This window comes from Neovison vison, chromosome 6 (genome assembly GCF_020171115.1).
Source record: "Neovison vison isolate M4711 chromosome 6, ASM_NN_V1, whole genome shotgun sequence".
Taxonomy (NCBI): Eukaryota; Metazoa; Chordata; class Mammalia; order Carnivora; family Mustelidae; genus Neogale; species Neogale vison.
Genome location: NC_058096.1, coordinates 51388223 through 51413529, shown reverse-complemented (window position 1 = coordinate 51413529; position 25307 = coordinate 51388223).

Below are 25307 nucleotides of genomic sequence, written 5' to 3'. Positions count from 1 at the left end.
TTTAATAAATAGTTGTCCTGCAAATAATAGCCACCCTAATTAAGTGGGAGTATTACAAGATTAGGTCTTTGCTTATAATTTTGCAGCAATGTACAGATTGGATTTGAGATTTGGAAGGAATACAGGAGTACAGATTTGGGAGGAATTCCAGAGACAGGATGACCAATTACACCATGGAATCAGGTATTGGGTCCTGAAACAATATGAGGGGGAGCAGGCAGCAGGTGAGATTTAAATATTTCTGAAGAATAATCAACAATTGAATTGTCTGTGTTAAGCCATGCTCACAGACATTTAACTTAGGCAGATCCATTCCTGCAGCCCGTGGTGCTAAGAATTTGAGGAGTGTTGAATAGCCTTATAGCCCAGGAAACAGAACTCTTTTGAATGCTAGACTCCTTTGTAATGAAAATAATCTTGGAATAGGCAGAAATTAGTATTAGTGCTTTAGCAACTCAGTTGATTCCATTGCCCTAATGGAACAATTTTAGCACCATGAATAGAGTTCATACCTGGGAAAGAAGTCTTTACTTACTAAAAAATTACCAGTGAAGACTTGCTCTTTCCTCTTTCAATACTGTGGAAACTTTGCAAAGCAGGCCTGGAGATACTGTAGAGTCTTAACACAGTCTCATCCTCTCATCCCCTTGCTTTTCCTCCAGGATGAAAGAGAACATAGCAGATTAGGAAAATGCCAGGCAATAAAATTCTAAGACATAAACAAATAGTTCCTCTGAAAAGCTTTATTTGGGCATTTCATGTTCTGAAGGTTAGACCTATGATGACTTAAACAAGTTCTGCAAAAGAAAATACCATATATCCCTGCATTTTTTTTCTAGAAGCTGATGCAATAGCCAATATATTGAGAGCTTTTCCTAGTTGTAGATATCATTAACAAAGAATATCAGCTGTGATTAGATATTTTCAGTCATGATGTAAGGGTAAAGAAAGATAAAACTGAATATTTTAATAAATTTTAAAATAAGAAATTGAAGGTGTTAGACCTTCCATATCTACAAAAGACAAGAAGAGAATAGGATTTCAGTGATCTAGATATCCTGAACCCAGTCAGAAATTTGGAGTCTGGACAAATAACTGTAATCCCATGGCAAGAGTCCTTAGGACACAGCAAATTATAGGATTTTTACCAAATATGTTTTTTAGTCAACTAATTTGGAAAAAAAGGTCCATGGTACATCTCCAGCTCTGAAGATTTATAACATACAGTGAGTATTAATGATTATGAGAAATTATATGGGAGAAACCAAACAAATAAGCAAACCTTAGTTTTTCTATATGTGCTTAAGGTTCTTCACATTTACTCAACAGTGGAACTTTTTTTGTCATGTAACATGTAGCCTTTTCCAAGGAAGAATGGAAAATTATGTCCAGGATCAATATCTGGAAACAAAATTGTATCTTCTTTATTTTTGTATTCATAACATTGTTTTAGTCCTTTTGGGCTGCTATAAGAAAATACTATAGACTGGGTGGTATGTAAACATCAGACATTTATTTCTCACAATTCCAGAAGCTGGAAGGGGGACATCATGGTGTCATGGGCGGGTGAGGGTCTTCTTATAGGTTGTAGACTTCTCAGTGTGTCCCCACATGGTGGAAGGGCAAACTGGTTCTCTGGAGCCTCCTTTTTAAGACACTTGTACTATTCATGTGGCTTTCCTTCATGACCCAGTCACTATATGGATGCCTCATTTCCTGTTACCATCCCACTGGACATTAAGTTTTCAACATGTGAATTTGGGGTGAATACAAACATTCACACCATAGTAATCCTCTTTCACATTTGTGGAATGAATACGCATGTTTCTCAAATATCTCATCTAAAATTAGTAATGTGTATAATGGATAATAAGCAAACATTCTTTTAAGGGATTTCTTTTCTTTCATATTCCTTCTTTTGTCCTGTTATACCATTTCTGTGCCTTATTTTTTTTTTAATGGCTACCAATTTTCAGAGAAGGCACATCATAAAAAAATCAATACTTTTTGTTTCAAAGAGTGAGTCATACCTAATAATCTTGAAGAATTTAGAAGAAAAGTGGTAGAAAATTGCTAGTAATTTAGGAACAATGTTACAGAGTATCAACACTAACACAAACTACTACCCTCATAGTATTTACTACTTAAATAATAATAGAAAATAATATGGATTAGGTACAAATATTGTGTATGTACGTATATAAAAGTATATGGGAATATAGGGAGTTTTTACTATGCTAAAAGTTACTTAAATAAATTATCAGACTTGATCATCAGTACAACTCTAAGAGGTATGAATGTTTTACAAACTATAAAACCAAGCCATAGAAAAGTTAAATTAATTTGTCATAGTTCATGTATTAGAAGTGATATTAGGGGTGCATGAATAATTTTGGCGAGCATACTTAAGGTGATTGCCTGGAAAATTCCCAGGTTATTCGTCTTTTTCTGCCATGATAATTAACACTATTTCTTTTTACTGTCTGTGTGCCCAGTTTAGACAATAATTTACTTAGCCAAGCCATAAATAATGGAGTATAAGAAGAGGATCATTACATATTGTAATGAGAAATTACTTTTAGACTGCAGAAGGATTCCTTTTCTAATTCTCTCATAACCTGAGGACACATGCTGTGTTCTCTCAAAAAACAAAACGTCAATTCTAGATGTTCATTGGGGAACTACAGGTAACTTAATGTTACCTGATTTAGAAGTAATATTCACTCCTAATATTTGTGCTGAGATTTTGTGTGTGTATGTGCGTGTGTGCACACACCTGTCACATAATATTCTCTTTCAAAGGCTTATCTGAAACTTGTTTGTTATGTTAATGGGAAGCAATTAGATGATTTTTGCTTCTTCTTTGGGTAGACATTATTGCAAAGCAAGACAATTTCCTTATAAATAAAAACTTGACACTTCAGATAGCTTCTTTAATTAAAATGAAAAGTCGATTAATTCTACATCTTCTTAGATTGTAGGGAAAAAACATTTTTGAACTATGTACTACTCTAAAATGCCCTATGGATATTAGCTTTACAGAAAAAGTTTTTCAGGACAAGTGCAAATTAATGCCTAATCAGGAATGAAGTGTACATTTTCATTTGTTTAATTATTTGTGGTTTCTAGGGAATGTTAAAGGATAACATATTTTTATGGAAAATTCCACTGTAAATATCCATTAAATTTCTTAAGTATTGATAGGTATACTGTAGTAAGTGAGGCAGTACAACTGTTGCCTTTATACTCGAGTAAAAGAAACACAATAAATTAATAAACTGACAAATAAAATAAAAATATACTCATAATAAGGCCTATGAATAAAAGCTAAAGTATAATTAATATCTTGAAATCTCTGGACTTAAAATCCAAACTGGATGAGGTCATTTTGGCCAATTTTCAAATGGGCTAATGGGGAATTTAACAAAAATATTCTTAAAATGGACAGTGCTTATGAGATAACTGCATATTAGTCTCCATTAAAGCAACAGTGAAAACCCTCTTTCAAACTCATGTCTTTTGTAAGAATGAATGAAAAGTACTGCAATTAGACCAAAAAATGGAAATTAAGGGGGCAAAAAAGAACTGAGTCTGATTTTTCAGAGAAAATAATGACAAAATCAAAGTCTATTATAGGAAAAGTTCTAGAATGAAATCCATGAAAGTATCCAAAGGATCAAGGAGAACAATAATTAGGAAGTGAAAACTGGAACAACTGACGCTTCTTGGGCTCAGGAAAAAATTACAAGGCTAATTCCTACATAATGGCAGTACAATGCTTTATGTTTGGAATGTCCTATATCACTCCTCCTTTCAGCAAGTTATGTGTAATAATAAAACAATTGATGAGAAGTTTGTATACATTTGCTGAAACCGCCGGTGGGGGGGGTGTAGTTTCTCCTACTATCCTAACATCTCTTTCCACATAGTATGTTGAAGCAACTGCAAAAAGAATTATATTTTAAATGTGACAATTTCTAGTTTGAATCGCTTTCATTTAGGATATGATCTGCTGAAATTAGCATTGTGGTAGACACCAGGGATGTGTCACCACAGCCTTTTAAAGAAGGGGTTTACTGCTCTACTCTGGAGTGACATCGCGAGACAGTTTCTGGCTGTCAGCTAAGGGTGTGCCTTAGTAGCGGAGGGCTGACTCACCCAAGGGCTGACTGGCTAACAGGGGAACATAAGAGGGGTTCATAAACTTTCTCTGTAAAGAGACAGATAGTAAATGTTTTAGGTTACAGAGGCTAGAGTCTCTGTCACAACTATTCAACTTTGCTGTTGTAGCTCAAATGTAGCCAGAGATAATAAATTATGGATGAATATGGCTGTATTCCAATAAAATTGTATTTATAGACCTTGAAATTTGAATTTCTTTTTTTTTTTCTTTTTTTCTTTTTCCAATTTATTTATTTTCAGAAAAACAGTATTCATTATTTTTTTCACCACACCCAGTGCTCCATGCAAGCTGTGCCCTCTATAATAACCACCACCTGGTACCCCAACCTCCCACCCCCCCGCCACTTCAAACCCCTCAGATTGTTTTTCAGAGTCCATAGTCTCTCATGGTTCATCTCCCCTTCCAATTTACCCAAAAGCACATACCCTCCCCAATGTCCATAACCTTACCCCCCTTCTCCCAACCCCCCTCCCCCCAGCAACCCACAGTTTGTTTCGTGAGATTAAGAGTCACTTATGGTTTGTCTCCCTCCCTATCCCATCTTGTTTCATGGATTCTTCTCCTACCCACTTAAGCCCCCATGTTGCATCACCACTCCCTCATATCAGGGAGATCATATGATAGTTGTCTTTCTCCGCTTGACTTATTTCGCTAAGCATGATACGCTCTAGTTCCATCCATTTTGTCGCAAATGGCAAGATTTCATTTCTTTTGATGGCTGCATAGTATTCCATTGTGTATATATACCACATCTTCTTGATCCATTCATCTGTTGATGGACATCTAGGTTCTTTCCATAGTTTGGCTATTGTGGTCATTGCTGCTATAAACATTCGGGTGCACGTGCCCCTTTGGATCACTACGTTTGTATCTTTAGGGTAAATTCCCAGTAGTGCAATTGCTGGGTCATAAGGCAGTTCTATTTTCAACATTTTGAGGAACCTCCATGCTGTTTTCCAGAGTGGTTGCACCAGCTTGCATTCCCACCAACAGTGTAGGAGGGTTCCCCTTTCTCCGCATCCTCGCCAGCATCTGTCATTTCCTGACTTGTTGATTTTAGCCATTCTGACTGGTGTGAGGTGATATCTCATTGTGGTTTTGATTTGTATTTCCGTCTATGCTACCTAAAGCAATCTACACAGTTAATGCAATTCCTATCAAAGTACCATCCATCTTTTTCAAAGAAATGGAACAAATAATTTTAAAATTTATATGGAACCACAAAAGACCTCGAATAGCCAAAGGGATATTGAAAAACAAAGCCAAAGTTGGTGGCATCACAATTCCGGACTTCAAGAAATTTGAATTTCTAATGAAGTTTTACATTTCAAAAAATATTATTCTTCTTTTGATCTTTTTCCTATCATTTCAAAATGCAAAAACCATTCTTAGCTAACAGGTCATAGATAAGTAGATGACAGGTTAATCATTGTTTGCTAACCTCTGGCATAAAGGCCCCAGCCATTTCACCCTAATGTGGGATAATCTAATCGAGGATTTGTGTTCCAGAGCTCCTCACCAAGTTCTCTGAGGGTTTATTAAGCCTATGGTGCACTTTGACTTCTTCCTTTACTCAATCTGCTTGCTCCCCTTTCCCTTGCAGCTGTTGATTCCTAAGAAACCCCTCATCATCATCTGCTTCTCTGGAACCCAACATGAAATACACATGAATTGATCCGTTAGGTGTTTCCTCCTCTAAGAATGGGCAGCTTTAATATTTCATTTCTCATGACCATCCTTGAATCAGAAATAAAGGAAGGAAGAATCACTCTCCTTCTACCCACAAGCAGAGCAACTGTGTGCATGGAAGTCTATGGAAAAAGAAGAAATGGCACATGATAAAGAAGGGGGCTGCTAAGTTCCAAAACCTAGAGTGGATTTTATATATTTTTAGTTACTTTCCTTAATAGACCCTGCTCATATTCATTAGAGATTCATCTAATCAACTCTATTTTCTAGCAGACTGCCCTTTATATTCTACTTCTACCAATCATCCATTTCTAGTCACCTTTCTTGAAGCTAAATGATCTCAATTACTGCTAGCTATGATAAAGTTTATTTTCCATTTATAAAACTTCCTTCTCTTCCCATTATCTTCATTTATAAAGTTAAGTCCCCATTCTACCTCTGCTTGTTTTCCCTTACCCAGTCTTGTCATCACGTTGAAGGATTTTTGGATCTCTCCACATGTGGTCTATTGATGCTTATCTACTATAAATTGTATTCCAAGTCACTTCTTTCTCTTGACTATCTGCCATTTGTAATGTATCTTATGTGATTTAATAATGTATTAAATATGGACAGAAGTTTTACCTTTGCCCTCTTCTTTATGTTAACATTGAAATACTTAACTCCATAGGAAAAAATTTCCACTAATAGAATATCAGGTTATTTGGTAACTATCAAGAGAGGTAATTTTGAGTGTGGAAAGATATGTGGTAACCCCCCATACAGACCACATGGAATACTCGCCAACAAAAAAACAATAGTTCTGGCAGCACACGGTATCTATTCATAAATTATTGACTCTGAACTTTGGATATGACAATCAGTTTATAGGTAGCCACAAATCAGACCAATACCTGAAAATGGGGTTTGCTGTCAGCGTGCCAAAATCATTTTAACCAAACAAAAAAAGCACAATTTTCAATTGATTGCTACTTTCATGTCAGTTTTCTTCACTCATTGATTCTAAAGAATGAATATAAATGATTCCCAAAACGTTTGTTTTTGCTACTATTACTCATTATGTAATAACATTTGTGTCGCCTTTTGCTTCATGATACCTGTTATTAAGCATGTGTTCACTCTATCTCTTTTTTAATTCTGCTTAGTAATGCAAAAATACTCAATGTTTATACTTACCTACTCATCTACTTTTGTGCATCAACTCATTGATATCTACAGTTATATTTTTTCTCATCTGTTTTCTGTAGAAGTCCCTTTCCTGAGGTAAATAATGTTACCGTCCTAGGTTAAAAAGAAAAGAAGGTGACTGGCAAGTGTGACAGGAAACAACTTAGAGAGTCAAATAGAGAAACAGAGAAAGAACACCCCGATCTTTCCTCACATCTATTATTCCCAGTTAGCCAGGAAATTGTTAGTGTATGTGAAGATCACTGTTGAATTCTGGCCATTTCTAAACTGTGATATAATCTATGAAATTCTGCTTATGTATCAATGCAAATGCAATCAATACTAACAAATTTATAATACTTCCATACTAGGAGATTTCGAAGGGGAAAAGAAACCAAAAACTTTTGTTATAAGGAAAACTTAAAGTTTTAATTCTATTTATTTTGTTTAAAGTGTAAACAAAATAACTATTTTGTAAACAAAATAAATATTTATTTTAGAAATTGAAAACATAGCAAGGTGCAATGAAGAAAACAAAACCTATGCATACCCCAAAATAAAATGTATACTTTATGCATATGCATATGTGTGTACATATGTATGTTTACATCTATATGTACAAATGAAAATCAGCATATTCATTTTTCAGATTGTCATCTGAACTTATTTTTGTGTTTTATCTTGATAACCAATTAGAAAGAAGAAATATATATTATTATATGTATTATAATATATTAGGTGAATATATTAGGTGAATGTTAGGTGAATACTGTATATTAGGTGAATAGGTTCTTTCTAATACTTTTCCCCCATTGTTTGTCAGTCTATATTAACCAATCATAACATGTCATCTGTTTTCTGTGGCTGGAAAAACATGCTTCATTAGGACAGCAATATATAGGATCACCACATTTCTCAAAAATGTCAGGCACATATCAGGTGTTTTGTGACTATTTGTGGATAAATATGGATGAGTGATTATAGTGAACTATCAGTTCCTCAGTGTACCAGGGGCTCATACAAACTTTGTAGATCCTAAAATTTATACAATTAGGGATCCTCTTTAAGAAAAGAAATTAATAGGGCCACCTGGGTGGCTTAGTCGATTAAGCATCTGCCTTCAGCTCATATAATGATCCTGAGGTCCTGAGAATCAACCCTGCATCAGGCTCCCTGCAGGGAGCCTACTTCTCCCTCTCCTTTTGTCCCTTCCTGGTTTGTACATTCTCTCTCCCACTTTCAAATAAATAAATAATATCTTTAAAATAAGAAAAAGAAAATAAATTAATATATAAATAAATACAAAGTCACAAATACAAAATTACAAAGCATTGGGACACCTGTGTGGCTCAGTCAGTTAAGAGTCCTGCTCTTGATTTTGGCTCAGGTAATTATCTCAAGGTCCTCAGACTGAGCTCTGCCTCAGACTCTGGGGAGTCTGCTTGAGATTTTCTCCCTTTCCCTCTTCCTCAACAACCCCCTACCATTCAGACATGCTCTCACTCTCTCTCTCAAATAAATAAGTAAATTGTTTTAAAAAAAAATTTACAAAGCATCTCCCAAAGCCTAGGAAAGAATCTTGGCAAGAATCCTTGAAGCTTAATTAAACATTATTAGTGCCTTTATAAATTCATCCTTCCCTCCACTGTACTTGGCATACTAGTTTTTGTTATTTTTGTCTTGACACAGTTTGTCCTGGTCTACTTTTTGTCTTTGTCTCTGGATTTTCAAGGTATAAGATAAAGAGTTCCATCGAATCTTCTTGTTATTGAATGCAGAGATTTTATTTCATAAGAAGATTTGATTTGGTCCTTCCCTATATTCTCCTCTTTTGAATTGCTGTATATTTTCATAGGCTTCATGATTACTCTGCTCCTTCATACTTATAAAGGGAATTGTACACTCATGTAATAGTAGAAATTAGATTAAATCTCTCAGAAATTTTGTTGTTTTCTGTCCTGAACCTTTAACACCCATATAGGGTTTGAAATGCTCATATATAGCAGTGTTACATTGTCAGCATCCTATGCTTGTTTGTTTTCTGCATCATTAGGACATTTTAGCACCATCTTGGATATAGTGCCCTCACTTCTGGTTTTCTGTATGACATTGTTTTCCTGTCATGAGCTAATTAGAGTCATGACATTATGTCTATTTTCTTAGAGAAGCACTGTCCAGTGGGAACATAATGTGAACAGTAAGAGACAGCCACACATATAATTTTAGATTGTCTAGTAGTTATTTTTTAAAAAGTAAGAAAAAAACAAGTGAAATTATTTTAGTGATATATTTTTCTTAAGCCAATATATCCAAAATGTTATTTCAAAATGTAATCCTTATACAAATAATTAATGAAATATTTTAAATTATGTTTATATACCATTTCATTGTTGTTTTGAAATTTGGTGTATTTTAACTAGTCACTTTTAAGTGCTCAATTGTCACAAGGGGTTTGTGGATAGCGAATTAGAACAGATTTTAAACTATGTCAAGTATAAGGTGATGGTAGAGTCAAGCTCATCTCTGGGTGAGTGGTGTATTCTCTGAAATGTTACCAGATGCTCTGGAGTACAATAGATGGTAAAACTTACCAAGGCAACCGAGGGCCTTTCCCTAGTTAAGAAGAGATTATGCTGAGTGAAATAAGTCAATCAGAGAGATTCAATTATCATATGGTTTCACTTATTTGTGGAGCATAACAAATAGCGTGGAGGACAAGGGGCGTTAGAGAGGAGTAGGGAATTTGGGTAAATTGGAAGGGGAGGTGAACCATGAGAGACTATGGACTCTGAAAAACAGTCTGAGGGGTTTGAAGTGGCGGGGGGGTGGGAGGTTGGGGTACCAGGTGGTGGGTATTATAGAGGGCACAGCTTGCATGGAGCACTGGGTGTGGTGAAAAAATAATGAATACTGTTTTTCTGAAAATAAATAAATTGAAAAAAAAAAGAATTTTAGCAAGTTTTTTTCTATCATATTATTTACTTATCTCCCCAAATAATTGCCATTCTGCTTACTATAGTAAGTTAAAATTCTGTTCAGCCCTTCCTTTAATCTGATGCTAATTGTATTACATTAGTACTATTATTTTTTTAAATATCTAGCATAAAACTGCCATTCTTAGTTTCAAGAACAGATGCCAATTTTTTCTATTTCTATGTAATTTATTATCCTTTTTTATTTTTTAAGTTCCAATAAAATTCAGCTTTAAAAGGTTAAACACTTACATGTAATTTTTATCTTATCCAGTAAACCATATGAGTTTGTTTTAGAAACTCAGAAAGATAATCTGAATATATTATAGAAAAAACGTTTCTTCTTGAAAATTATTTATTGCGAAACCAAGTGCCACTAGAGTAAAAGAATCAGTGTATGCCATGCATACCAGCCTGTAAAAAAACAAGAGTTAAAACAAGATGATAATTCCTATTCTGAAACGAATTTCAAATATACTTTTCTTTTGGTGATGTTAAATTTTCTAGATTTCTTACCCAGCTAAAAGTTGCCTTTATTATATTGCATTTTATTTAACCACTCTTTGACATAATGTGTTTTTAAGACATCTAGAGTAATACTTTCCTTCTGAAATTTCAATGTATGTGTGTGTGCTTTAAAATATAGAAAAAACTATATTTACTGACTCTGAAAGCAAATGTATATTCAGTGCTTGGAAAATACACTTAAAATTGTTGGATGTCAACTGTCCAATAAAATAACCAAAAGGTTCCTGGGCAATTGTCTAAAAAATACATTGACTAGGTATAAGTGTGTATGTACTTATAAAATAAAAATTGTTGATAGGTTCATGTTTTATTGCTATTTATGCAGTTCATTCTATATGTGTAAAATAGTTTAAAAATCATCATATATAACATGCCCAGTGGCAATTTGAGTTAGGTATCATCCCTATTTTACAAATAAAGTTAAATGTTGCAAAGAGCAGATTTCTTGTTCTAAAATACAAAACTCACTCAGCATTTTACTTCTATACTTAAGTCCAGGGCTCTTCCTAATGCACACTTGTTCTGAGTTTGTATTTTTTCTTTCTTCTTTTCTTGAATAGTTGCAATGATAATAGAAAAGAATACAGACATTACTTTCCATTGCCCTTATTTATAAATTGGCTGAAATTTTGGTGTAGAAAAATGTGTAAATGGAGCATGGTTAAAAGAGAGAAAAATACACATCTAGCTAGCAACAGGGGGCATATTAATAACAATATTAATGACAGAACAATACATTTATATTACTTCTTACATTTGAACAAGCTTTTTTTTTTTTTAAAGATTTTATTTATTTATTTGAGAGAGAGAGACAGTGAGAGAGAGCACGAGCGAGGAGAAGGTCAGAGAGCGAAGCAGACTCCCCATGGAGCTGGGAGCCTGATGCGGGACTCGATCCCAGGACTCCAGGATCACGCCCTGAGCCGAAGGCAGTCGTCCAACCAACTGAGCCACCCAGGCGTCCCATTTGAACAAGCTTTTAAGGTATTTTCATAAAAAGCCTTTTGGAGAAGGAAGGACATCTTGATTTTAGTATAATTATTTTTAAGACAGAGTAGTTCCTTGGTAAACTGGTTTGGAAATCTCCACCATTTTTTTCCTTGTGTCCATCCTGAGCTTGATTATTAGTACTCAGTGGGGGTCAAGACTTATTTAAATGTGCTTGATTTTTACCAGAGAGTCAAATGCACATAGTAGCGTATCTTAAAACCAATCACTAATACTACTTAGTTAAAGATGTAGAAATTTGAGTGGGGGAAGGAATTAGAAATAATGGAAAAACTAGAAAAGAAGAAGGTGGCAAAGGAAAATTAGGGGAAAAATAAAAGAATTGGACCTGATAACAATACAATTGAAAATGACCCAAACTCTGAAATTTGGGAAAGTGAAAATTAATCAGATTCGGTTTTCTGTCAAGACATCACTTACTCTTAGAGAGGGGTTTACATCTCCTTCCAATTCTCATGGGTATTCCTGCCCCTGTCTTTTACCATTTTAATTTGTTTGTTTGATGCTCTTGGAGTTACTCATGGTTAATAGCTAGGCCTAGGCCAATGCCAAGTTCTCCATTTGTTTCAGTTCCTGCTAGGGATACAGGGATTACTTGCCTAGGCTGCTCTCATGGCTTCTCCTTTACTCAGAGAGTAAAGTCATCCATGATGACCACTTCTTAGGCAACTAGAAGCAGAGAGAACTACAGACAACCTATCAGTGAACTCTTCAGCTACTAACCAGTTACCAACACAGAAGTTCTCTTGCTTTTCTGCAATGTAAAAACAGTAATTTAGTTTTTGAATTACTGATTGCCTCTTCATACCTCAAAATGTTACCTGACCCACATTTTTAGCACAAAAATATTATCAGTTTGTATAAGAGCTCCAGTCTCTAACAGAAAGTTATAAACTCTTAATGGAATTTGGGCACTAATCTATGCTCAACTGTGAAGAAATTCTTTTAGAATTGAAAATTACAGCCATATTAATACTTTTCTCTTGTGCTGTGAACAATAAATGCCAAGAGGCTTTTTCCCCTTTAATGATTAACTGCTTTTTGGAAAGTACTGCCATTTACCACATGCAAATTTCTTGCTTTGTAGATCAGATGTGACTAAGAACACTAGGTGGTTGCCTCTTGTGAATAGATTTAGAAAGTACTAATTATAAGACTAACATACCACAATCATGCTTAACTGTGTAACTCCCTAAATGCCAGATGAGTAAACTCTGTGAAGCAAATTGAGATGGCAACAATAGAATTTTTACCTTTTGTCTATTTACTTCCTTACAGGATAGAACTGACAGCAGGAAATAAGAATTCTTTTACTATATAACTTTTAAAAGAAGTTATTTGTTACATTCAAGCAAATAGAATTTAGACTTTTTGTATATCTTTAATTAAAATAGCTCTTAAATTTAATAGTTTTTAAGAAGTACCTAGTAGGGTAGTCAGTGTCAAGGATTAGTATTGTTACCTCTATCAAATATAATTTGGTCTCTTGTCCCTTTTTAAAGGTCGTGATACCAAATAGATGAGTATTCTATGTTAAAACTAATAAAATACATGCTAGAAATTAGTATTCCTGAATAGAATATAAAATGGAAATGTTACATATTTTTTGTTAGAATTTTAGTAATTTTCTAATTTCATCAGTTAAAAGAAGGAAATGAGGGAATAAAAAATAATAACTTTTCTGAATTGTAGTTCCATCAATACAATTTCTTATGTGAAGATAAAAAATAAGTATCAAAAGTACTAAAATCAATTAAGTTGGAACTTACAATCTGCTTAAACTAATAGATTATAGGGATGAAAGAACATGATTTAGTTAAAATAATTCAAAGTATAGATTTCCATGTTATGGTAGAATTCAAATAAGCATATAAAATTGTGAATGCATATTTCAACAGAACTAAAGCTCTAAGCATGGACATATGCCAAGCAGGCTTTTAAAAGCAATAAAAAGTAAGTTGAGCAGTTGGCTAAAGCAAACATAGAATGAGACAATCCCAAAAATTAACTTTAAAAAATTAACATGTAAGTAACATGATAAAAATGTTATTTAGTGATTTCCAAGTAAGAAGTGGCTAAAATAAATAATATTTAAACCAAGTCATATAATATTTGTGCAAACACACACACATACACATTTACAATACATTCTTCTGTGGAGTTTGTTATCTTTTGAGAAAAGAATTCAACTCTATTGGAATTCTTTTCATGATAGGCAATTAAATAATGAGATGTCTAATCAAACTACTACATTGTTGTAATGCAAATAATTTTTAAACCATGTTCCTGTTCTTAAAGACTGCCAACAGATTTTTGTTTGTTTGTTTTTTAGTTTAGGGTTCATCACAAAAAGAGATGGTCACATAAAAGAACTATTTTTAGAAATTACATAAGCTTACTTGTTGGGAGAAATATATCAAAGGCATATCCATTTACTTAGTACACATGAAACCAGGGTCTAGTATATGTTATGCACTCTACTGGGGGCTGAATGCCAGAAAGAACTAAGATGACATGCAATTATTAGATAAAATGTGTTGTTGTCATCCCCAAAACAAGAGACAAGTTCAAATGGCAAAAAAATTGGGGGGAATCAAAGAATTACATTTGGAGTACACAGATTTAGGTAGAAGCCCATTGTATGCCAATAATAGGAGGTAGACTCAGAATTTTCCTGCGGGGAAGGAAAAGATGATTTGATAAGTTGTTTTTAAGAGTTCCTTGGTTCTGAAAAGAAGAGTTAGATTTGCACTTAATTGATTGGTCAGGCTGTGGTCCCTAGGCCAAAGTTTGTCTTTATCAGTCTTTTCAAAAAGGAGTTTCTTGTTCTTTCTGATTTACTGAAATGTTAGTAGTTTGGCCCAATTAAAAGTTTAGAAAACACAATGTGCAAGGCAGTTCCTGTGATATGGCTACTCTGGTTTTATTTAAAAGTGATTCTACTTACATCATTTTTCACAATGTACCACCCATGATGCTAAGAACTTTATACATTTATTTCATTAAACTCATTATATCTTCACAGCAGTTCTGTATGTAGCAGTTTACATGCTCATGTTACAGAGGACAAATTTAAGACTGAGAGGAGTTAATAACCTTCCTCAGCTTGGCCTCTAGTCCACGAGAGAAAATGTAGGGTCCAGAAACATGGTTTATAATTCCAAGGCAGAAAAGTGTAGGAAGTAGAGGATCTAGGCAAATCTGTTGAGAGTACAGGTATAAGTTTAAAAATATAAATCAAGAACATTATTAAAGTCTATGAAAATTAAACTTCTTTGACAATATCATTATAAACTTGCCACTAGGAAAAGATCAATTTGAAAGTTTCAAACTTTTTTTTCCAGTCCACTAGAGGGACTAGTACCCTCAGACAATGTGCTGTCTAGGCAAGCTTGTCCTCCTACAGTCTGCTGAAAGTCATTCCAGTTTCTAGGAAATAATTAATGTCAGGTGCCTACTGTCTCTCAGTAGCTGCTTGTGAAATGTGAAGGCTCTTTAAGTTGAGTTTAAAGATGGGTGGACAAAGGATTACCGACTCTGGGTCATTTAAAAGGACACATACACAGAATCCACCAGCCAGCTTGCAAGAGAATCAATGTTCTGTTATAACTTCATCTCATTCATCATATTATCCTGGTCCACCCTGGTTCATTCCTTAGGCATCCTGGAATCTGAGAAGTAGTGTAAGAAATTACTGACACTATCTTCTCCAGCTTGTTATAACCACCTTCTCTTTCCATCTGGCCTCACATTTCTAACAGTAAGTTCATTTCTTTGAGTTAGAGCACTTGGAGAAGGACATCCATTGCCTCTAGATGTGATGGTTAAAATAGAAATATTTTGACAGATGGGGAGAAAGTCTTTAATTGTAAATTTTACTCCTATTTCACAGAGTATCTGTGGAACTTTGAACAAATTACTTGATTTCTTAATTTCACTTCTCTACATCCCATTGAAATGATAGGAGAAGGTGATCTTTTAAGGTATTTTAGAACTGACATAACAGGAATCTGTAAAGCTGGAGAATAATAAACATGACTGACCCCCAATTCACCATTAATTTGCTAAAAATGTATTAAGGCAGAGTCTCTATAATTTGGCAAGGAAATACATAGTACAAGTGTTTATGGACATGTCCTGGGTGGGTTTATGTTGGTAATATATATAGAATAGGAGGAAGCAAGCATTGTGACTTTTGTTTACATTGGGTATTAGATTCTTAAAGATAAAGTGAAGAAAGGTGGAATCTTTCATGTAATAACAGGATTTGTTTGCTGCTTCCCAACACTTGGGGAAAGGGTTTTATTTATTCACTTGTAAGATATGAAAAGCTTTGGGAGTTCTTGAGTCATCATAAAGATGAAATGCTGCTGAACACTATGGGCAGTAATATTTTCCTTGTTTTTATGGACCATACTTCTAAAATAATTATTAATAAACAACTTATAACTTGAATGTATAAGAATTGTACCCAAAATTTGGGCACCTGGGTGGCTCAGTGGGTTAAGCCACTGCCTTCAGCTCAGGTCATGATCTCAGGGTCCTGGGATCGAGTTCCGCATCGGGCTTTCTGCTCAGCAGGGAGCCTGCTTCCTCCTCTCTCTCTCTGCTTGCCTCTATGCCTACTTGTGATTTCTGTCTGTCAAATAAATAAATAAAATCTTAAAAAAAAAAAAAAGAATTGTACCCCAAATTTGGACTTAAATAGTAAGTTACAGATGCATCTTTTTGTATAAGTTCTGTGGTAGTCTTTCGCATAGAATTCTGTGCTACACCACCTCTTTTCTGTAATTGTTAATATTTGGGCACACTAGTTTTGGAAACATGCTAGTATTTAGTTATGCTTTATTTTAGTTAATCCTATTTTCTTTATTTCTATTATTCATATTGTGAAAATGTGTCATTTACTGAGAGACATTCAAGTTCTTCCACTTGTTCCTCTTCTTCCTTATATTTTGCTTCCATCTGTTCCCTCTTCACTCCTTCCACATTTTTCTGCTTCTGTCTTCTCCTTTATTTCTGCAAATAAAACTAATTTTTATATTCATGAATAACTCATATTGAGAAATAGAGTTAAAAGTTTTTTTTTTTTTTTTAAAGATTTTATTTATTTATTTGAGAGAGAGAGACAGTGAGAGAGAGCATGAGCGAGGAGAAGGTCAGAGAGCGAAGCCGACTCCCCATGGAGCTGGGAGCCGGATGTGGGACTCGATCCCGGGACTCCAGGATCACGCCCTGAGCCGAAGGCAGTCGTCCAACCAACTGCGCCACCCAGGCGTCCCTAGAGTTAAAAGTTTTTAGCAGACTTTTAGGTGATATTATATTGTGTGTGCCACAATAAAATCTAATATTTTATCATAAATTTATCATTTAGTGTTATCATAAATGGATTATGTCATAATTTTTCTACTATATAAATATTAAAAATTAACATGTTTATTTTTACCATATATGCATACAGATAGATACTTCTATCTAGAAACTTATTATTTCATGCAGTTTTCATCAAATAATAGTATAGACCCATCATATATGTCTTGATGTAATTATATTGATTTAATTAGATTGACTATTAAACATAACTCAATATTTGGACAGAAGCTAAAAGAGATGTTCTATACAAATTACAAAACAACAAAAAGTAAAAATTTGGCTATGGCAGCAATTTTCTTAAGCCAATAGTATGGTGTTATTTGGGATGCTAGGAAAGGATTTTAAGGAAAACTTGGTTTGGAATTTAAGTGACAGGAAAAGTGATTTCAATATGGAGAAAAAGTTGAAGCATTTTTTCTTTCTTTTTATGATATATTTATTTATTTATTTGGAGAGAGAGAAAGAGAGAGAGGGAAAGAGAGTGAGTGTAAGTGAGAGGAGGGACAGAAGGAGAGAGAGAATCTCCAGCAGACTCCCCACTGAGTATGGAGCCTGTTGAAGGGAGGGACTCAATCTCAGGAGCCTGAGATCATGACTCCAGCTGAAATCGAGTTGGACACTTAACCTACTGAGCCACTTACACACCCACAAACACTTTTTCTTATGAAAGGTGTGGTGTAGCAGATTGGCCTGAGATGAGCTACGGGGAAAAAATGAAGAGGAGAGTGAAAAAGTGACCATAACTTTGTAGGTATAGATTTATTATGCTTTATAAGGGCTGGACATTGTTATTGATGCAGGATAAAACAGGAACATTTGTGGTATTTTATACAAGAAAAGTAATAATGACTTTTGAAGTGAGAAATTTTTAAAAATCACTAACTTTCAAAAACCTTTAATATTTATATTTAGAGACCATATAGACTTTAAGCTTGGCAGATACTGGGAAAGGGTAAGGAGAGTGTCCTACTATTCCAGGCATGGTAAAAGTGCAACCAAACTACACTGAGTACCAGTTTGATGCATTTATGACTATTTGTCCTCATGCTCCCTCCCCCATATTCCAAGTACAGGTCCATGGGTAGATATGGAACCTGCCATTGTCTATGCTTATGAACAAAGCAATAGTTACTCACATATCACAACTTCAAGAACTTACATCCTATTCTAGAGCTATATATATCATGAGAGGTTCAGTGGATCATAATGGTACACTAGAATATCAAGATGAAGTTCACCCTGCCTATCATATGTTTTCCTAAAAGAAATGAACAAAGTATAAAGCTCCATCCCTTCCATTGTTTTCTTCTGTGTTATCTTCATAATTCTCTACCTTTTATGATACTCACCTGCCATTTTCTCCCTTCTCTCCCCAAATCTACCACCCTACTCTCCAAATCTCTTACATTCTAATTAGTCAAACTACTTACATCCTTGACATCTCTCAGAGAACATTTCCATCTCCTTGCCAAAATCAGAATTTATATTTACCTCACAGACTATTTCTTGTATAACTCTATGAAAATCTGGATGGCATATTTTCATATCCTCATGACTCAAATCTGAGACTGGTGACTTAATTGCTTATTGATGCCACACTGTTCCATTGAATTACTAGAAAAAATTATTTTATCTTAGGGTTTATCTCCACCTCAATTTCTCTCTTTATCCTGAGAGGTTTCATCCTCAGCATGGCCCACTCGCTACATACACACTGGACCTTCCGTTCCTTGACCTCCTTATCTCCAGTGACCATCTCCATTGTACCACAGCCACCTGCTTCTAGAAGAACTCCTCTGATTTCATGAGCTCAAATATCCCACTCCTACCACAAGATTTCTCTTTCCTGTTTACCTAATCATCCTGATTACAACTGTTTCATAACATGATTGAAACATAAGGCCATTTTGTCTTAACACCCACATTCCAACCCAATACATGGTATCCATTCTAATGCTCCACTGTTCAGGGTTGATTCTTAACCTCTGTTTTTTCTTCTTGACCATGTATCTGAAACCCAAATATGACTAAATTCTAACGCTTGCCATCTGTTTTTTTTTTTTTTTTCCCATACTACCACAAATGAATGATGCTTAAAAATATTTATACCATGGGACAGATTGCTAAAACACTTCATATTCATTGTTCACCTTATGCAACAGCATATTAAATATTCCCATGTTTCTCACACACCCAACTCTTTCCTGTTCCTCACTGAGCAAAAGGTCCTGTATTCAGAAATAACAGAAGCTGCCAGATGGGAACCCCTTTAGGTTCCTATCAAGCATTCTGCCTCCACCCCTACAGTTATTCAGTCATTCACAAACTATTTATTGCTTGGCGCCAGAAGCCTTTTGGTGAACAATACAGATTTAATCCTCTCCCTTATGTATTTTACTAGAAAAAAGAGAGATTAATCAAATGGAGAAAAATATATACACTTTTAATTATAAGTATAATACATTAAAAAAATATAGGACCTTTTTAGGTTGGACAGTGATCTGTACATTTCCTAGAGGAGTGCCATTTAAATTTAGTCCTAAAAGATGAGTAAAAATAATCATGTGGACAGTGGGAGGAAAAGCATACTAAGATGAAACAGCAAGTGGGAAAGCCTGAACAGGAAAGGAGTTTGATACATTGAAAAACATTAAAAATACCAGTGTGGTTAGAACATAAGGAGTACTGCATAAAAAACCTATGGAAAATTATAGTGAGCAACAGCTTGGGTAAAGCATGTAGACTAATATTGTCAATTCTGGAATTAGATAAATTGTGTTTGAATTCTGACCATACCAGTCATCGGTTGTGGAGCAAATTGTTCAATCTTCTTATGTCTATTTTTCTCATTTATGAAATAATAATAATAATAATATTAATAATACAATCTACATAATATAAGGCATAAGGTCATTGTGAAATATGAATCACTTAATATATACAGACTACCAACTTAAGATAAAAATAGAATAAATGCTTGTTTTTGCTGTTGCTTTTGTTCTTAATTAAGTTCATGTTAAGGAATTTAGTTTTCATTTTCAAAGGTATGAATAAGAGTTTAAAGTTGCAAAATGACATGATACTGTAGACCTTTTCAAATATCACTTTGACTGATTGTAAAGACTGGGCTGTAAAAGGTTTAAATCTGAGAGGATATTAGAAAACCAATGCAATAATCCAGTAGAGAAATGATAGCAAATTAACTAAGACTAATAATTTAAGTATTGGTATAGTGTATGTACAAATAGAGAGAAATGAATTGACTTGAGATATGTTTTTATGCTAACAGGTACCAAATTTTGCAAAATATTGGATATAGTGACTTAAGAGTGGTGGTGTAAAAAAAAAAACAAAAACTCCCAAGTATCTGGTTACTAAAGGCATATTCATATAGATTAAAAAGAATGAAGGAACTCTTGGGGTGTCTGGGTGGCTAAGTCAGTTGGGCATATGACTCTTGGTTCCAGCTCAGGTCATGATCTCATGGTCCTAAGACTAAGCCCTGTGTTGGGCTCTGTGCTCCACATGGAGTTTGCTGGAGATTCTCTCTCCCTTTCCTCCTCCCCTCTCTACTCCAACCATGCTCGTGCTCCCTCTATCCGTCTCTCTAAAATAAATAAATAAAATCTTTTTTAAAAAGAATGAAGGAACTCTTATTTTTTTCATAGAATTACCTCTTTAAAAAAAAAAAAAAACCTTTAAATTTATTTCTTATTTCTAGTGTATGTTGCAAGTTGTGAGCTCTTCTAGCCTTATTTCTAAGCTGATCTTCTATTGCTCTACCACTTTTGGCAATTCTCTTTATTTACATTATTAGAAAAGATGTCCTCTCTAATTAGTGAGTGATTACTCTTCCTTATCTCTTCTCTTTATTTCCAAATATATTCACAATAAAAATCAGCAAAATGATGTATGCCAAAAACAAGAGCCACATAATCCTAATTCTATTTTTAAAGCATATGTGTGTCCCTGGTTGGTTTAGGTAGTGATTTGTTTTTTGCTCCATGTACCCACCTATCTCACCTGAAACCAAGATGACTAGAAGCCTATAAAAATATAAATAGGAATGGACATAAAGGAAACATATGAAACTTTCCTGATACTAGATGATATCCTTCAGTATCCCAACTCTGTCACCAGAAACTTCTTTCACAAATGTATATGCTGTCAGAATACTGTAAGAGCATTGAATTAGTTGGGTTCAATCAGAAGACAGAAACCACACGGTAATATGTATAGGAAAAGCTTAAAATAAGAAATTATTAATTCAGACAAGGGATTTGAATGACTGACTTATTAGAGTTCTCCAGAGACACAAGTAAATAAGATTGAGACAGAAAGACATGGAAAGATTCATTTTGAGGAATCAGATGGTGAAGGCAGCTAAATGAAATCTGTAGGGCAACGTTGGTGGTCTGGAGATTCACATCACAGTTGATGTTGCAGTTTTATTTCAAAGACTGAAAACTCAGGGAGAATTCCTTCCTCTTCAGGAAACCACAGCCTTCTCTTAAACCTTCAACTGATTGGATGAAGCCCACCCCCATTATGGAGCACAGCCTGCTTTACTTAAAGTCAACTAAATGCAAATGTTAATTATTCTAAAAACAATTATATAACAACATCTAAAGCAGTGTGTGACCAATCAACTAGTTAGCATAATCTAGCCAACTTCACAAATAGAATTAACCATTATGGCTAGGAATAAGTAATAAGAACTCTAAAGAATTTAAGAATAACAGATAATAAGGAGTAGCCAACTCCCTGAGCTAAGATAGAGCACCTTAAGAAGAGACCTCTGGACCCCCAGAGTTAAATTTTAGACCTTGCAAATGAATGGCTGCTCCTCACTGGATGCAGAAAAGTAGCTGTGTTGCTGCACAGAGGAACTTACTTGAAATTTATCTTCTAGATTGCCATAGAAAATAATGACACACTAGAATCACTCCATGAAACTGCTGAAGTGGGGATCCAGGGAAGCTACTGGTCACTGGATGCATCTGACTGCTGTGTACTACAAAAACTGAGCACTGAAGAGGCTGCCTGTGTGCAAGCGCTGGCAGGAGGAAACTGTCCACACTGTAGGAGTGGACCCTGAAAAAGTTTAATGTGCTGCAGGAGCTTGCCAAAAACACACATGAGAACCATGAATGTGAGTTTCTGTTTCCTGTATTTATCTCTACCACTCTGTATTGAAAAAGCTTTATACCTTGCCATCTGACAAAGGAAGAGCATTTAGAAGCTTTAAATCCCTTTTTGTAATGATGAGTGGATTTGGAGCTGAGATATAATAAATTTAAAACTATCACAAGCATGTGTGTGATAACTTGTGGAAGCTACTCCATGCAACAAGACCTACAACTACAGAAGCAAGTTTAATAAGGGGCTACAGTGGAATTGGAAAAACAAATGTGTGCCTTGTAGTTCTGTCCTATGTCCATATGATATATGATAGAGCTTGTCTATGGAAAAAATAGCAGAGAACATCACCAGTGTTACTGTATTGGAAAATATTGCAGGTAGATGCAAAGAACCAAGATTATTAAGCTGGAGAACTAATTGTATTTCAGAAGTAAAGAGTCTATCAGAGTTAGAAAATGCATGGTAAAGATTTCTTTCCTACTCACAAATTCTTGGTCAGGACATGGCCTTGAACTCTCTTAATGCAGGACTAAAGGGAACTGCTTTACATTTATTGCAGCTAAGGGCACTCGCTTTAGTGGGGGATCATTCCAAAGAAGCAAGGAAATTGAAGTGAGAATGAAGAGACAGAAATGGGGCAGCCCCACAGGACTGGGTCCAGAGCACCCTCTGAAATACCCCTTTTGCATATCCTCATTTTTCTCACAAGCTCTGGGTGGACCTGGAGCATTTCGAGTTAGAGACCATAGGAATAAAACTCAAATATTCAGTGTGGAAGATTCCAGTCCCTGCATCCATGTTACTGCACTGAAAAGATTTACAGACACTTTCAGTTTTTCTTCCCTTTGACAACCATCCTGGTATTATAGCATGGCACTGATTATATTGAGCTAATGCAGAAAATATTCATATAATTGAATTTTTATAGATATTTTTAAATCCTGCTAATCCACAAGCAATGGATTTTTTCTTACTTTCTCTCTAAGAGAATGGGATATATTTAATATTTCCTATGATTAATCTTGGTGTGTGCATAGCTTGTCACATCAGGAACCTCCAGTTCCTGACCCCTGAGGATTAGCGGCACAATTAGCAGTGACACTTATCTCATAGACTTTTAGAGGAAGAATATAAAATTGTTCACTGTAATATTATTTTATTTGCTTCTGCACAATACTTTACTTTCTCTTACTGCAAAACTAAATGTCAGTTCAGGATTTCTTGCCTTGCGGAATTAAGAAACTTTATTAAACGGAACATGAATAAAGTCATCTATACTTTAGTTTACATTGATTTCTGGATGAGAAATGCTAGCATTTTGAATAGTATTTGGCAGACTTTCCTTGAAGTGGATCATGGGTTTTCTTTTCTTTTTCTTGTTAGAATATCTTTTTATTCATCAAAACACTCTAGTTGTAACAGATATGAAATTATGCTCATTGAAGTTACACTGAGTGGAGTGGGAAATGGGTTGTGAAATCACTCAGCAGCATATAGTAGAATAGGGTGCAGATGAAGCCATATAACAATAAGAAGCAGTTTTTAAAGTCAGAGCTTAAGGGTCTATTTTCCTTTAACCTAGATTTTGGTTACAATAAGAGTTTACACTCATGTAGGGTTGTTTGCTCTGTTTTGGGTATTTTTTTTGGTGGGGGGTGGGTGGGTGAGGGGTGTGTGTGTGTGTGTGTGTGTGTGTTTTGTAGTTCTTATATTTCAGAATATGTTTTTGACAATTAAATGATTAAATATCATTATTCTAGTGTAAAGGTAGAACAGAAGTACTGAGGAATTAGTGACATCTAATAAATTGCACTTCCTTTTGATATTTAGTTTATGGGCTATCATAATAAATAGGGAAACAAAGATGCTAATTCTTCCCTAGTGAAGGAGGATTGTAAAAGACAACAGAAGGAAACATCTTGGCATTTTAACAAAGGGAACTCTCTGTATGATCAGTATTATTCTTATTTTTATGCCCATAACTATTATTGCTCAAGAAGCTGGAAGGTCTTCTCTCTAGTCTTTGATCTTAACAGTCATTATATTTTCCTGTTCTCTCTAAGCCTAGCTATTACTTCGCTATATATATGAGAATTTTCCAGAAATCACTAGTATTCATACATAGAACAAAAGAGTCTAGACTCACTCCATTCAAAAGAAAACACAATTACTGACACTGTATAGGAAAATCCATTGCTCTGGAATATTTTGTTGATTCTCCTCAATTGCATAATTTCTAACCGAAAATCTTTCTTTGTGTATTTTAAGGATAACACTTTCCTTCTTTCTTTCCTTCCTCATCCCTTCCTTTCTCCCTTCCTTCCATCATTCTTTCCTTCCTTCCTTTCTTCCTATTTTTAGCCTAATTTTAATCCAGCCCTTCTTAAAACTCTGTTTCTAAGCTCTTGATTGATGAAGAGCCATGCCCCCCCACCTTCATATTTTTTTCCTCATGCAAGTTTTCTCAAAACTCAGATTGAGAGACATTCAGATTAAAAGAACTTTTATTCCTATGTCTCACAGCCCACTGCTCTTTTCTGGTGGAACTCTGGTGCCCACCATACTTTCCTGAAATCTCCAATTCATGTAATATATAAATCTGCACAATTGTTACCCTTTAAAAAACATAACTTAATGGTTAACAAAAAATATGCATTGTTCACAAATCACAGAGTACAAAAATTGCAGTACACTAAGTGCTTTCTTAGTCGTTTTACTTATGATGCCTAACTCAATGTTCCCAAAGGATTTTTAGCAAATTATTAATTCTGGAAATGCTCTTTGAAAAAGAAGTTCTATAGATAAATAATTTTGGGGAAAAAATCCTGCCACATCATCCCTAGAGGTTTATAATGCATATTAAAGCATCTGATAAAGATAATTCAGCTCAAACATAGTTGATTGTGGACCCCTTTTATTGTTAATGCATGTAAATAATTTACTTGTTACTTCTGGAATTCTATCTTATTTGATTCTTATCAAATTTCTGAAATATGACTAATATTACAACCAATTTATGGAGAGAAAGTAGGATTATTAGATATTTCAAAATTATTTTCAAGATGAATTCTAGTACTTCAAAGAGGTAACATTTGATGATTTGTATGTGTGCTTTTATTTCACATTATCTCCAAAGCAACCAAAAGCTACAATTAAGTGAAACTAAAATGCAAGATTATTTCTTCTTTTTGTAACCCTATGTTCTACACACACCAACGGTTGGCCTCAAATATTTATTGCTCTCC